The sequence below is a fragment of the Camelus ferus genome, chromosome 7, assembly GCF_009834535.1.
Source record: "Camelus ferus isolate YT-003-E chromosome 7, BCGSAC_Cfer_1.0, whole genome shotgun sequence".
In the NCBI taxonomy this organism is placed as follows: domain Eukaryota; kingdom Metazoa; phylum Chordata; class Mammalia; order Artiodactyla; family Camelidae; genus Camelus; species Camelus ferus.
In genome coordinates, this window is record NC_045702.1 from 59,098,148 (window position 1) to 59,114,938 (window position 16,791).

The 16,791-nt window shown below is 38.1% G+C and overlaps 1 long non-coding RNA gene across 2 annotated transcripts in view; it reads right to left on the reverse strand.

The window, feature by feature from the left end:
- The window catches only part of LOC116664966, a 191,441-nt gene that overhangs the window by 25,139 nt on the left and 149,511 nt on the right, over window positions 1–16,791 (reverse strand). Inside the window, exon 4 of one of the 2 annotated variants that reach the window (XR_004321533.1) lies at window positions 11,517–11,599. This is a non-coding gene — a long non-coding RNA (uncharacterized LOC116664966). Of the gene's footprint in view, window positions 1–11,235; window positions 11,600–16,791 lie in introns of those variants that run through there. The other variant, XR_004321532.1, reaches the window with a different exon arrangement.

The window sequence follows — 16,791 nt, forward strand, 5'->3', positions numbered from 1 at the left end:
CTTTTCACTGTAAGCTACTACAAGATACTGAATATAGTTCCCTATGCTATACAGTATAAACTTGTTTATCTATTTTATATATATCAGTCAGTAACTGCAGATCTCGAACTCCCAATTTATCCTGTCCCACCCCCATCCCCCTAATAACCATGTTTGTTTTCTATGTCTGTGAGTCTTTTTCTGTTTTGTAAATAAGTTCATTTGTCTTTTATTTATTTTTTTAGATTCCACATATGAATGATACCATATGGTATTTTCTTTCTCTTTCTGGTTTACTTCACTTAGAATGACATTCTCCAGGGACATCCGTGTTGCTGCAAATGGTATTATTTTATTCTTTTTAATAGCTGAGTAGCATTCCATTGTATAAATATACCACAGCTTCTTTAGCCAGTCATCTGTCGATGGACATTTAGGTGGTTTCCATGTCTTGGCTATTGTAAATAGTGCTGCTATGAAGATTGGGGCGCAGGTGTCTTTTTGAAGTAGGGGTCCCTCTGGATATATGCCCAAGAGTGGGATTTCTGGATCGTATGGTAAGTCTATTTTCAGTCTTTTGAGGACTCTCCATACTGTTTTCCACAATGGCTGCACCAAACTGCATTCCCACCAACAGTGTAGGAGGGTTCCCTTTTCTCCACACCCTCTCCAGCATTTATCATTTGTGGACTTTTGAATGATGGCCATTCTTACTGGTGTGAGGTGATACCTCATTGTAGTTTTGATTTGCATTTCTCTGATAATTAGTGATATTGAGCATTTTTTCATGTGCCTATTGGCCATTCATATGTCTTCACTGGAGAATTGCTTATTTAGGTTTATTTAGGTCTTCTGCCCATTTTTGGATTGGGTTATTTGTTTTTTTCTTATTAAGTTGTATGAGCTGTTTATATATTCTGGAAATCAAGCCCTTGTCAGCCTCATCTTTTGCAAATATTTTCTCCCATTCCATAGGTTGTTGTTTTGTTTTGCTTATAGTTTCCTTTGCTGTGCAAAAGCCTGTAAGTTTAATTAGGTCCCATTTGTTTATTTTTGCTTTTATTTCTATTGCTTGGGTAGAATGCCTTAGGAGAACATTGCTGAGATGTATGTCAGATAACGTTTTGCCTATGTTTTCTTCTAGGAGATTTATTGTGTCTTGTCTTACTCAGTTTTCTTAATGTACCTAATGTCTTTATGTAATATATTTAAGAGAATTATAGGAATAAATGCCAATCACTTTAATTGCCATTAATTGTCCTTATTTTTTATATGAGTTATGCATTGCCTTTTTTGTGGCATTATTTTAAAAGTTGAAATAGTCACGTTTTAGCTTTAGTGTCTGGGCAGGAGTTAACACACAGGTGGGTAACTGTGCAATCATTTTAGCAGAATTTACCAGCTTTCAGGAAAATTGTGAAACTGATGGATATTTTCATAAAGAATACAGATTATAGTTTCCTATAGAAATTACAGATAAATATTATCAGGAAAGTCTGGAGTCACCTAAAGAGAAAATGTTAACCAAATCAACACAGAAATGTCTAGTTGTTTTCCTCTTCTTGGTATAAAGAACTAAACCAGGGGCAGAGGCTATGAGGGTACAAACTATCTCTGCTTCCTACTTCATACAACCCGTGGACAATACGAAATGCAAATGAAAACTAATATGAGTGATAGTGATTCTTTATTTCTTACGTCTTTGTTGAAACTTAGAGTAAAATGGCTCAAACATTGATTTTGTGAAGAAACAGTGGTCACAGAACTCATGGCAATTAGGATTATGTCAAGTGTTGAGAGATTTTAAGGATTCCACTGGGAGCATGTCACTTTCACAGCAGGGTGTGTCGTGTCATCTGAGTTGGATTTTAAATGTATAGTTTAATATTCAGAATCTTTTTTTTTGTCTGAATATGGCTCATGAGAATGCCCCTGGTTTGAATGAGAGATGGGTAAATGCCATTGACTTAGAATGCCTACTTTGGGGCTGTTTTCCCATGTTTACTGCAGGTGGACACAATAACTTCTCATCCAAGTAGCTGGAGGCTAAACATAATTTCAGTGAAATCTCACTGCTCATTTCTGTGGACACTGGTATCAACCAAACATTAGTGCTCAGATGAAGCGACTGGGGAAAATAACCAGTGCCAGACAGGGGATAGGTCTTGGTTGGGAGGGGCAGCATTCCATAATTGAATTTGTTCCTGTGACTCTCAGAAATCTCAGTCACCTGAGGTCTTTAGTGTTAACTTTTCCATTTTCTCTTTCAAGAAATCAAACCTGAGAAGAACCAATTTAAAGATGCTCCTGTTAGTGCTGATTTCTTCAGCGAAATGTACACGTTTTTCCGATCTAAAAGAGGCTGCCCAGCATGGAATTGAGTGGAAAGGTAAGGGAGGGCAGGGAAATTATTAGGTTTGTCCTTTTGATCCCTCCTGAGTGTTATGAAATAGTCGTTTGGATAGAAATAGTGACAGGTGAGCCAGCACAAAACCTCCAAATAATATACACAAACACACAGTACCCAGAATCTATTATTTTTCTGCTGTGTGTGAAAACGATATGCAACAAGAAGTCACGTAGTCTGCTTGTATTGAAAAAACAAAAACAAAATAAAAAGAACAGAAACCTTAATCCTAGAGAACATGCTAAAAATAAAATACATGGAAAACCTACAGGAATTAGTATAGATTTTCCTATTTATTTTTCCTATGTCCATCCTAGTTTCTGGGACTGTGAGAAGTATCTAGTCGGAGAATCCTGCAGCCAAGTTTAAATGATGGTACACGATATGAAAAGAAAGTCCCTCTAATCTGGCTGCAACACATTTTAATAATCTGAGCAGAGAAGGCACAAAGGAGGGCCAACTGCTTGACACTGTGAGCCATTCCCACCTGGTAATGTTTACTGAATGAACACCCTCTGTGTGTATGAAGATCTACCAGGACTTTGCCAAAGGTAGCTTTCTAAAGATTTTTTTTTTCTGTAGGGCAGGAATTCTAGAGAATTTACATTCTAGAAAGTACACGTTTGACGAGGAATGTCATATTAGCTCCACTCCGCTGCTCCTTCCTCTTGCTTTTGCTTCCTCCATCGTTTCCCCTACTCAGCACATGGCTGTCCTCAAACTGTTACAGTTCCCAAACCAGCCCTCATTGAGGCAGGGATGAGAATGGCAGCTCTGCAGTGGTGGAAGGAGCTTTGTGAAAGTCAACTTGCACTACTAGACTGTTCCCAGACTGAGCCTTAGTTGTTACCAACTAAGCTCCCTGGAATCCCCTGTCCCCAAAACACACACATACTGTGGTCACTGAGCCTCCTCTCTGACAATTAGACCCAGTTGCTGTTCCTTCAGTCCCCGGGACCTTATCTGAACTCCATCTCAGCTTGCAGGGATACTGCTCAAGAACACATTTCCTGTTGAAAACTGCCTGCCCTCCTGACTCCTGACCACAGAGCACAGGAGCCTCCTCTTCCTCTCCAGCCTCTTTCTTTTTCTTCAGTAATGCTTTGGCAATTCTAGGTCTTTTGTGGTTCCATATAAATTTTATTATGATTTTTTCTAGTTCTGTGAAATATGTCCTGGGCAATTTGATACGGATTGCATTAAATCTGTAGATTGCCTTGGGCAGTATGACCATTTTAATAATATTGATTCTTCTGATCCAGGAGCATGGGATATCTTTCTATTTTTTTAAAGTCTTCTTTAATTTCCTTCGTCAATGGTTTATAGTTTTCCTTGTATAAGTCTTTCACCTCCTTGGTTAGATTTATTCCTAGATATTTTATTACTTTGGGTGCTATTTTAAAGGGGATTGTTTCTTTACTTTCTTTTTCTGTTGATTCATTGTTAGTGTAAAGAAATGCAACTGATTTTTGTACATTAATCTTGTAACCTGCTACCTTGCTGAATTCTTCGATTAGTTCTAGTAGTTTTTGTGTGGACTTTTTAGGGTTTTCTATATATAGTCTTACGTAATCTACATATAGTGACCCCTTCCTCTCAATGTCCAGGGTACTTGATCTTTTCCTTTCTGGTGGAATTTATCATATTGTAACTTATAGCACAACTATTCAAATTTCAGAATGTCAGTTTCTTAATGACAATACCTTTTCATCTTTGATTCCCACATAGTGCTACTAAGGAGGGAGCTAAAACTCTCCATGTCTTCTCTGGTGCTAATCTGTGCACTGCATGAGGAGAGGTACAAAAATTTTGCAAAATAAATGATTCTTATGTCCCAGTGTTCCTTCAGCCTCTGGTTCTCAAGCCTTGCTAGTGGCTATGAGAAGGTAGTTGATCCTACACACAGGGTTTTAAAGAAATAATTAGGTGTTCAAATGCATACTGTGGAAGTGAAATTTTGTATTTCAAACTCTCCAACCAAAGACTACGTTGGAGGACTCAAGAGTGAGTAGATGACTGACAGCAGGAAAAGGAACATTCATCCTGATGCTTTATTGTACTTTTGCAAGAAAAAATGAACACACTAGAAAATTCATTGTGGTATTTAGAGTACTCATTCATTCACTCATCCACTCACAGGTTACTCATGAAGAATAATCATTTATTAGATGGTGTTATACAATGTATTGGTCACTAGTTCAGCACTTTTAAGAATTCCAAAGGTTATTAAATGATTCAACCTGTGCTCCATGTAAAACAGTTATTTTTCCTAGAAAGATGTGTCTCAAACTTTAACATGCATACAAAACACCTGGGTGGTCTGGCTAAAAGGCAAATTTTTATTCCATTGGATGAGATGTGGCCTGAAATTCTGAATTTCTAACAAACTCCCAGGTGATGCTGTGCCCGTTGGTCCGTGGGTCACACTACTGAGAGGGAAGGCTTTAGAAGAACCTGTTCTGCTCTGAGCGACTTTCCTTAAAAGTCTAACAGAAAGAAGACCTGTGCATGACCTAGGTTCTTTCTTCCCAGTGTAATGCTGTGGGTGAAAGAGCCTCAGCTCTTCGAGCATCTATAAAATGGTATAGTATCAACTCTGCCTACCTTAAATGAGTTAAGATTGTATAAGATACATGTGAGTGCACTCTACAAATAAGAAGCATTGTGATTAATGTTGATGATGATAATTAAGTACTAATTTCACCCTTTAGTTGAAATATGGAGTCCTGAATAATAAAAACTTCAAATGAAAAAAAGACAAAAGGTTTTGTAACACAGGTATCTACTGGTCTGATTTCTTGACTGACAGTAGAGTTGGGTGGCTTCTGACACAGGATGGTGCTTGGGTAAGAGACATGTTAAAGACTGTTTTCAGAAAGCCTTGCCGTGTGCTGAGCAGGGGTGATTTTTCCTTTTATTGCCATGTAAATAGGACGTCAGTAAAAAATCAAATTCCATACAAAGGCTCTGTTGTTGAATTTTGAACTTACATTTTCATCTCATTTGACTTGGACATCAACCATAGGCACTGATATTATTTATTTCTATTTTAATGATAAGGACCCATGAGCTCCATGAAGGCAAGGACTGCATTGTTTTGCTCATCAGTATATCCTCAGCAGTAGCACAATGCTGAAATAGAGCAGGCATCCTAAACCATTTATTTAATAAATGAATCAGACTCAGAGAGATGGGGTGTCTTGTTTAAGGTCACACCTAATTAAGTGGTAGAGCAAGGCATTGTCCCAGATCTATTTGGCTTGATCCTTGAGTTTTTCATTCAGTAGGTGTAGGCTGAGCCTAATCATTTGTATTTTTATTAATCATTCCATTGCATCCTTTTTGACTCAATCATTTTTTGAACATGTCTTCATTAAATGTAATATATGTCTGTCACATTCTAGGTGCTGGGCTCCATCAGCAAACAGAACAGACAAGAAATTCTGCCTTCATGGAACTTAAGTGCTAGGAAGACATCAGGCCAGTTTGAGAAACTCTGCATTTCATTGTAATGGTAATAGGTTCTGTTTATTCAGTTAAAATTAACATCCAAGGGAGATTTCACTCATCCTTCACCAAATTTGTTGGTGCATCCTAGGTAGATGAAAGTAAATATAAAAGGTCTTCTTTTGTTAAGGAGTCAGGGCTTTGGGGGTGGGGCAATCTTTTATTTCGTGGGCCTGTTTGGCATCCCTGGCCTCTGGCACTAAATGCCATGAGCACCCTCAATGGGACAACTGAAAATGTCCAGTCCCCCTTCCCTGTTGAGAACCGCTGGAAGGACTGAAGTAGGAATGTGCTGGTGGGAGGAAGCTCTGGCTGAGCCTTAGCACCATCATTTGAAGGCCTTTCAGCCCCTAGAGAGGATTTTTTGATTTCCCCTTCTGAGGATCAGGCTCTATTTAATTATGTGGAGGTACTTTATCAAGACAATGTTGTATTTTAATTATCTGTAAAGCTCCCACAGATCATCATTTTAGATTTTTGAACTGCTGCATCGAAGGGTTTTGATTGCTATCGTTTAACATGCGTTGCCTCCCTCCTCCACTCTCCTTTTTGAAACGATGAATAGAAATTTCAGACAGGTGAAAGAAGGGGGCAAATGACTCTCTGTGCTTTAAGTGTCTGCTACTTTAAAACCTGTAGTTACTTATTCGTTTAAATGAGTAACCTGCATAATTGTCTTATTTTTAGTCCTTAAAAATCTGTTTTTGCAATGGAAATCTTCATGCAATCAGTATAATCAATTGCAAAATTAATAAACTTGGGTGATCTTCAATACAGCTTTTTCTGCTTTGAGAAATGAGGGGAAAAATACCTCCATGTGTGGTTTAGACCTGGAAGACTTTTAGTAACAAATTGTGAATTGTATGGCCTTACTTTGAAGTTGCTGATGACGCTCATTTTTCTGTCATTTTCTTAAATGTTTTTGATGCCAAACTCAGCTTTTAAAATGGACAGAAGGAAGCAACTTAAGGAACCTCTTTTTGGCAGAGGTGGGGGGATCCAATTTCTGAAAGAACTTTGCATAAAATTTCTGTATTAACTATTCCATATTTTGGAATCTAAGAAAGCATTTAGTGGGGTTTATGCTGGGTGGGTGGCAACTTATATTGCTCCAAGAAATGCACTAATTGCTGGAAAAAAATGGCTATTTAAATAGTCCCAATGTAACGACTGCCAAAATGTCTTTGTCTGGTAGGCATGTTATTGGTAATGTCATAAAAGAGGCAAAGGCGATGTTTTTTAGTCCTTCCTGGGCACTGTTTGTTTTGTGAATATTTGTTTTTTTTTATTGAATGATGTAAAACTAGCCAAGTGTCCTTTATTGAATGCTCCATAGTCTCATTTCCCTGAATTTTGCTAGCTCTCATGTGCTATTGGAGTGCCTACTCCTGAATAGGTCCAGGCTGCCTGAAACCATCCAAGGGAAGCTAAGTTTAGTAATTTCTGACAGTCTATGTGTAGTCTGAAATTACAGTCTGCAGAAAATTTTAGACATCTGTATCTATATCTATAGTATTTATAAACATGGTCAAATAATGTTAACATATTTTTAAAGGTCTTTTTTTTTTTATCCAAGTCACCAACAAAGCATGATGTCCAAATGGAGAGCACTTAAAGGTTGCTTTTTAAAATAGGTTTTGTTTACTTTTAGCCGCTAAGTGAAAGTAATAAAACCTAACAGGGAGGGCTACATTTTGTGTTCATAATGAGCATCATTTTGTTTGGCATAGCACAGAACTGCCTTTGGTTTAAGTTCTGTTAATGAAAAGTAGGATGATGTAAAAAGACAAATGCAGAAGTAGCTCGTTATGGAAAACTCAAGTTAAAACTGGTTACATCCAGAAAAGAGTTGGTTTTCATTTTGCTTGGTTAGGGAAAGAAAGAAAAAAAAATTAATAACGCAAGCCTCAAGCTCAATAGCTAATACTGATATTCTGGAAGTGTTAATCACCTAAGTAGAAATTTGCAATAAAATATATGTAATCATGATATATTTTATATAGTTGAAATCTAATTTTGAATTATTTTTCCATTTAATGCCAAATAAGAAACATGATAAATTAATGGCGAGCACTTTTAAAAAATACAGCCCTGTGGACTTGTTAAAAACCTGTTCATACTATTGGAAATGTGATACTAAAAATAAGGTATTTTACTTTGGAGTTTGTTTCTTTATTTTTTTCATGTCCTTGAAAGCAGAATTATTTTTTCATGAACAGTGAAGACACAGAATGCAATGAAATACAAGTGCTATGTAAAGACATATCCTCATTTAACAACTGGCTGCTATAAAAATAAATTATACTGTATGACTCAGGGAAGTTGTTAATAATTCTACTTTGTTTACATTATGCTTAGAAAGCAACATAGCTTAATGAGATCAGATATTAAGCTAATGGTGTATCTTGGAGTCATAACATTTTCAATCTCTGCCAAAACTGTAAGCAGGTTGAATGTGAGTAGTTTTTACTGATAGTATTTTCAAAAGAGGAAATGAATAAGACTCTGCTTGGTATAAAAGTTATGCATTCATTACCTAGGAAAGAGTATTAAGTATACACAAATCACTGAGCTGCTTTGTAAGGATACAAATAACATAAATGGGGGACAGTTCAAGAACCACGAAGGTATTTTTAATTTAAGAACTGTGAATAATAATAATCATCATAAAACTCCACAGAAAGCCCAAGATAACAAGCGACCAAGTATCCAAAAAATAACACGGTTACATTCTAAAGCAGGTGAGCAGTGTTTAGAACTCCCATTTTCTACAAAATAAAATTTCTTTCTACTCCTTGAACTCTTTGGGTGAATTAGTTAAAATGAAGTGGGCCATAGTCAGTTTTTCATTTTTATGATTCAGAAAAAACATTACATTTCTTAACCTTGGAGTTGCCTACTTGATTTTTAAAATAAATGTGATATTCAAGGAGATACCACTCACTTTCATCCGTCTTTTACTAAGGGCATGACTGATTGTTAATGTGTGAGAGCAATTTCTCATTGTCTTCATGAAAAATGCAAAAGTAAAAGTTACTGGCTGTAATTTTAGTTGCCATAACCTGGATGTCTCTAACATATAACATTTAATGAGAGCATAATCACCCTAGCACAGCAGAGTATCTAACAGCAGATTCTTTGCAGAATTCTTTCCATGTTTGTTTTTTGGTTTTGCAAAATCAACTTGGTATTCTTCCTCTCTTTCCTTACACTCAAGCTTTGTAAAGTGCCAAGAAATAAAAATAAGTAAAATAAATAAAAAGAAGCAGTCCCAAACACCCACTTTGCCAAATTAGTGAGAAGGCAAGATCTGTGAAATGTAGAAATTATCCGTTTTGCACCAGTGGAACATGTCAGCTGTGTGCACGCAGCTGCCATGTCAAGCAAATGCACTTTTTCTAAAGCAAAGGTACAGCATGTGTCAGTACATTCAGCTTTACATAAAAATAAATACATTTCAAAATAAATAAAACAGGGGCAACAAGAAAAACATTTCGCGAAGCTTATTACTAACTACTGAAGAGATGACGTGATGCTATTTTTGTTCTTGCACCCGGAAAGTTACAGAATTTTTAAGGATGGAGGGAATGTACATGGTCTAGTTTAAATCAGACCTTGACCCAGAAGAGCATTGCTTACCTTGAAGATGATGCTGCCAGATGAGTATAAACTGGCAAAATCCAGTGCTGTAAGATGTGTGTGTAGGTTACGCCACATTATCTCCCAATTTTTCTATGAAACTAATTCAAGTTAAAGGAGCAAAAGGAAGCGAGTATTATGGTGGTCAGTTCATTATCCCTTCAATTCCCATCTTGCCAGTGATTATAGAAGTCTCAGAGAAATAAATTCACAGGCTGTCTTTTCTATGCTGTGAAGGACAGAGTCTGTTTTGGTTATTATTGCTGCATAACAAATCACCCCAGGAAGCTAGTGGCTTAAAACAGAAACAATCAAATCTAGTCTCATAGTTTCTGTGGGTCACAAATTTGGGATGGGCTCAGCTACGTGGATCTAGCTGGGGATCTTTTACACGGTTACAGACAGTTAGTTGTTAGTGCTAAAACAGCAGTCTTGAGCAGCTGCTGGCTGCCAGGGCATAGCTCCCCCCATCTCTCTCTCCAGCTCTCTATCTATCTGTTGTCTTCATAGAGTGTCAGGGCTTCTGCACGTGGTCTCTCCTGGTAGGCTCATTTGGGCTTCCTCACAGTGTGGTGTGGTGGCCTCATGGCAGCCTGACTGCTTACGTAGTGGCTCAGGACTCAGTATGAGTGTTCTGTCAAACAAAGGGGAAGACAGAACATTACTTTTCTGACCTAGGCTCAGAGTCACACAGACTTTTACCGCATTTTGTTGGTTACAAGGAAAGAGGATAGTTAGACTTCACCTCTTGATACATGAGTGGCAAGGTTTAGAAGATCTTGTGGGAAACAGAGATATTGGAATGACCACCTGTGGAAAACAATGCCATAGTGTCTTTTACTCTGAAAAGGTTATTTCTGCGAAATTGAGGATGTGATATTTTGAGTAAAAGTAAATGTACTCTTTGCTGGTAGATGACTGAGGATGAATTATTATGGTAAAGAATAAAAATAATAAAAGAAATCTAATAGTCTCTTGACTCCTTGAGGCAAGATATGTTATTTGTTAGTGATACTTTCATTCCATGGAAATTCTAGTAGTTTCCCTCACCGTTAGTATCTTTGTTATTTCTCCTGCCTCAGGCCTGCCAGAAGGTCTGGAATTACACCTTTAGTTGAAACAGATTCACATTTATTACAAAGATCCAGCAACAATGGCAATAACAGAAAAGTGAAGTCCATTTGGGTCAGCTAGGTGAGGAAAGAGGAGAAAACTGATGTCAACACTGAATTGACAGAGGAGATAAGCTATCTTATGCCAGTCTGGTAATCTCTTACTTTCCCCTTCTGTGAAATAGAAAGGCGCAGTCCTGATAAAACAGTGGTGAAGCAAAGCTAAGAAAAATATTTGGGAAACAATTTGCAAATATATGGTTCTATCTGAATGCCAACTGGAAGATGCAGTTATAACACTCGGATTGGCTTGCCTAACATGTCTATGGCATGGCCTGTGTCTTTGGACCATGGACCCATCACCCAGACACTTGCTTTAATTTTTTTTTTTCCTCTAGTAGGGATGGATTTCTGCTAAGTCACCCACATTCCTACCTGGTCTTCCTCTCCAGCAGTGGAATATCCCTGCTTGGTGGCTGGCAGGGTGAGGAATAAAATACACTGAATTTTCTGACACTTTCATCTATTAACAGCAAAGTTTCATCCAGTGTGAAAAAGAAGTCTGATCACAAAGGTCTGCAAAACCTCCTAGGCAACTGCCTACTGGAATCTGACATAAGCTGTTGAGAATCTGCAGTACACAGGCAGTACTCGCATACGTGAAAGCAGAAGCAAGAATGTGGTTGTGTAAGAGGAATGTTTAGTCCACAGTTATCAGGAGCTTACTTTAAAAGGATAACCTAGAGAATAAAGACTGTTTCACTACTTGGGAGTCACAGAAAGCTCATTCTCTGCAAAAGGATTTGGCGGTGCCCAGTGAAAGGGCCAGCTCACTGATTACAGTAGTACAGAATATCTGAGTTGAAACTCACCTCTTCAAAATCATTAGGGCTGACAAATTGAAGCTCTTTTGAACATGATCTTCTGAGATGAACACTGCTCCAAAATTCCAAATCTGTGGGATATTAAAAACATATTTATTGCAAGGTCTCAGAGGGAGGTTGTGGTCAGCTTCATGCTACAAGGATAGGAAAGGTAATACTTCTTGGTGTTTAGATAAAGATAATCATTTATTTTTGACACTCTCACCTACCTTTCCATTCCCATTAAATAGTTCCTGACTTTTAAGATACTGCTCTTAAAAAAGCAGATTAGAGATATAGCAATTATTGCCCAGATAAGGAGATAAGAAAAGTTTCTAACAATCCTTTAAGTTAAATTATTTACTTGCATGAGTCTCACCTGTATGGCAAGCACAGCTTGATGCTTTTGTAAAGTCCTCTAACTCTCTTTTAAAAGTAGCTGCATTTAAGTAATCATCCATTTATACCATTTATACCATTTATACCGGCAGATAACTGCACACCAAGCAACACTTTGTACTTCTCTGAGAAAATTTGAAAGAAACAGATTTTCCTAAAATGGGATTTCAGTGATATTTTGAGTTAAACACAGTGCTTCTATTGTTTCTGTAATTTAGAGTCTTTACTGCCAGTGAGCAAAGAAAAGCAGTGATTCCAGAGACTTTCGTAAGGCAGATAATATAGATGGTATTCCACATTCTTGCATTGTTCCTAGTGGAAAACTTCCACTGGGCTAATTAGTCTTGGAAAGAATTTCAACTCTGTGTACTACACTGTTGAGAACTGAGCATAAGAACAAGTAAGTTGCCCCTTGAATAAATAATATTTCATGGATTCAAGATACACCAAGGAGGCATAACCCCAGACAAAGATTGAGTTGCTCTGGGTAGAAAATTGATAAAAAATGTACGACTTTGAAACCAAAAACCTGCCTGACTTACTTAGCAATTGCTTACTGTGGTTTCTCAATGTGAGCTGTGTATAAACAGATCAACTTTGTTTTCAAAGTGTTTCCAAAGAGCCTGTTAACTAAGAATCAAGTACTGCTTCTGCCCATCCCTCAAAAACCAGCGAACTCTTTCCCAAGCTCAACACCTGCTGTTGAAAATCTACCACACAGTGGCCTTTATCTTCTATGCCAACAGATGTGAAGATGCCCAGAGGTCCCTCAGATGTTTGTGCTTCTGAGTCTTGTGGGGGCACCAGGAAGGGGAGGGAAAATGATCCTGGAATTCCAAAGGTCACTGCTGGATCGAAATAATGGAAATTGCCCACATGTTGAAAAAAACTCAGATGTGATTACTGAAAAGTCTGGCAATCAGACCAAGAAGAACCAACTGGGCTAGAGTTTCATTTATACTTTTAAAAAGAGAGAGAGAGAAAGAAAGAAAAGGAAAGTGTGCCAGGATAAGAGAGAAATAATAATCTTCTTCAGCCTTCAGGCTACCATAATAAACAAGTTCAAACAACAGCAAAAAAAAAAAAAAAAAAACCAGGAGAAGTCTTTACCTGTACCAAAAGGGATCAAGTGTGAACTTTCACCTACGCTATCACTCATTTCTGAAAATAAGTGTAAGAATTTAAAGTGATTGAAGAGAGTATAAATTTGTTTTATTTTTTACAGTAAAGGAAGACTACAATGTATATCTGAATTTTCTTTCAAGGCATTTGTGGTAATCATTTCCTTACAACTATTTTGTTCTAAGGACAGCTTTTCTTTCTAATGTTTTCTCCCTAGTCTTCACTCGAGGGTACCGGAACTCTTCGTGGTGATGCTAACATGATCATATATGTAAAAAGATGCACTTTCTGCATAAAATAAACTTGATGGTTATATGTCATAACGTCTGCATTGTAGACTTTTTACTCTAGGTTATTAAGGAGGTAACCTAGAGGCACCACAGGGTAGTACCCATTGGGTAGAGCCCATAGGATTTGGAGGCACAGTGAGAACTTGGCTCTAATCCTAGCTGTATGGTCTTGGGTACAAGTTTCCCTGTATGCATTATTCTTTTACATAGAAGTAAAACAGACACCTGAGAAGTGACAGGCTATGTGTATATGCTGTAGTTACACAGAAATTGGCATCCTATTCCCCCAGAGCTTTTAGGCAATTTCACTTCAGTGTGCTCCATTCTAGACAGAAGCATGACCCGGAGGCTCCCAGGAAGGGCCACTGACTGAGTGCTGAGGGTCCTGTGGGGTGTGGAGGGGAGGTCAGGAAATACTCCTCAGAGGATAACACTGGGACCAGAGGCTCTAGTAGGAGTTAGACAGCAGAAGAGCAAGAAGCAGTTGTGGAAAAAGAGTTAGACACAGACAACATATATAAAGACCCAGAGGCACTTGATCTTCGGATACGTTCTGGGTGGGCTTTAAGGCCAATAAATGTGTTTTGAGATGAGGAGAGATGCACAGTTTTGTCTGGAACTAGAATCTCTGGAGGCAAACTGTAGTGGTTATCAGTGGTTCTCATGCAGCTTTTCTTTTTGAAGTCCAAAGTTTTCAGGGAAAATCACACAGCCTAAGACTAACACTAAGACCAAGCCTAAGACTTTGCTTAGAGTGACAAGTGGAAACTTCTTAGATGATACCAGCACCCCAAAAGCTAGTGAGGATGCACATCCAGGCTTCCCTTTCTCTTCTTTAGAGGAAACATCCCAATATGCTCCAGAACACTGGACTAACAGAAACTTCCCCACAGGGCAGACTCGTGAACTTTTACTGGTTTATTTCCCTCTCTCTGGCATACATGCCTTATTAAGACTTTGAGGTCCTTCCATCAGATCCAGTTAGTATAATGTCCCCAGGTAATGGACTGGGGTGATGTTCTATGGAATACCAATTCAATCAAGGTCCCTTTGAGAAGGATTCAGAGATATCTGAGTATTTAAAGCTATCAGCTGTGCCTGTGCTTGTCCAAATATCCCACACTACTTCCTATCTTAGCAAAATAGACCTGGTGGCCTGGTATATTTAAATGAAATAACAATTACAACTTTGTCTTACAATCAAGCCCTGGCCTGATTTTTGGCCATGTCTGTCTTTCAGCCAAATGAGATGAAGAAATTATATGGTACCACAGAGGCTTTCTGGCTCTCTACCACTGCCTTGGGTTGAAAATTTAAGGTTTCATATTTATCTTTTTCTTTACATACACCTTCCAGAGCAGCTATAAGTAGTCATTCCCCCATCATCTTACTAATCACTACTGTCATCATAGCAATTAAATGCCACATCCACTTAACCTGCCAGCGCTTTGATCTCTATCTTCACTTGATGCCACCACTGGTGATAATCTGAGTGACCATGGTGCCACTGTATGCTATGGGTTGCCAGTTTTCTATTCCTCTGGCATTCTGTGCACTCTTCAGATAGGAGAAACCCAATCCCAGAATCTCATTTCGAGGATCCATTTGTCATGCCCTCATACCTGGTACCAATTAGTCTTGGTTAGAGTCCTAGCAGCAAGTACAGCACCCTCAAGAGGTCTAATGATAGTTCAAAATAGGACTAATCCGGTTTTCTCTAGAAATGCCCATCAATCTGCGCTGGCTCCAAAGAGCCAACATTTTCCTATATTAACTGTATAGTATTACCTTTCACAGGTAGGATTTATAAATCATTCAGAATTCACCTCTGTATATCATACAGATTTTTTTCCCCACGGACTAAACCAATTTATCATGAACCTTCCTAAAATCCATTTACTTCCTCACTGATTTGTGATGCCACCTTCATTGTATATCGACTTCCCATATATGCAGATGTCTGTTACTAGGCTCTGCATTTTATTCCATTGATCTTTTTATCATTCTGGCTGTGTAGAGTGCCTGAATATCTGGTAGGTGATTCATGCACCTTATATTCATCCATATACATGTCAGATTCCATTTATTAAGATCTTCACACAGTCCATCATGCTCAATTACCAATGAATGATTTAAAATTACCATCTAGGGAGGGTAAGTCTGGTTATCTCTAGTACTTCTGTTTTGCTGAGCAAGGTGTAAAACACAAAGATAAGCTAAATTACTCATTTGTTGCCTGTGATTTTCCTTCTCCACACTTTCCCACACAGTGCTCTATCTTTCCTCTCAATAAAGATTGACTATGGGCTGAATTGTGTCCCCGCCACCCGCCCAAATTCATATGTCGAAGTCCTAACCCCTAGTATCTCAGGAATGTGATGTATTTGGAGATAGGATCTTTAAAGAGGTAATTAAGGTAAAATGATGTCATTAAGGTAAGTCCTAATCCAGTATTACTGCTGTCCTTATATGAAGAGCAAATTTGGATACAGACATGTACAGAGGGAAGACAATATGCAGACACAAGGAGAAGTTGACCATCTACAAGCCAAGGAGAGAGGCCTTAACACTGCTGACACTTTCATCTTGCACTTCAATCTCCAGAACTGTGAGAAAATATATTTAAGTCACCCATCCCATGGTACTTTGCCATGGCAGCTCTAGCAAACTAATACAACCAGGTATTGAAAGAGTATCAGTTTAAAGAGGTGCACCAAACTTTAGCCTACTTCTCATGCCCATATACTTTAATCTTGCCCTGTCCAAATCTATGGCTCTAATTTTGGTCTTTTTTTGTTGTTGTTGTTGTTGAGGAGTAGACCTACAGATCAATTACATTTTTGCCATTCCTCCATTGATATCCGTATAGCACCTGGAGCTCAGGTGCTCCAAATCTAAGTCATGATGTTTTCCTTCAATTCTCCTAATCTCTGGTGGTCTGTATCTTACATAATTGCCATGGAGAGGACAGAGTCATTCTATTTTATGCAGAAATTCTGTCCTTGTCCTCCTACACATTACTCTGAAAACACATCAAAACAGTCAGTTTATCCTAATTATTTCAATCTCAGAAATGTTTCCTGCCCCTGGCTTCTTCCCATTGTGATACCACTGTGCTGGGCCAGGCCCTTATTATTCTTGTCTGGGCTTTGCTAAAGATGTCTAATTAATCTCCTCAACTCATTCTCTACATTTCTCAATCTAACCTTCATCTGTCCCAATATCGCCTAAAATATGTCTGATCATGTGACTCAATCCTTTCATGATTCCTTCATTTATTATTAATTAATTAACTTTATCAAAGTATAGTTGATTTACAATATTGCTTTGGTTTTAGGTGTACAGCATAGTAATTCAGTTATTTTTCTTCAGATTATATTGCGTGATAGGCTATTTTAAGATACTGGATATAATTCCCTGTGCTGTACAGCAAATCCTTATTGCTTATTTGTTCTATGTATACTAGTTTGTAT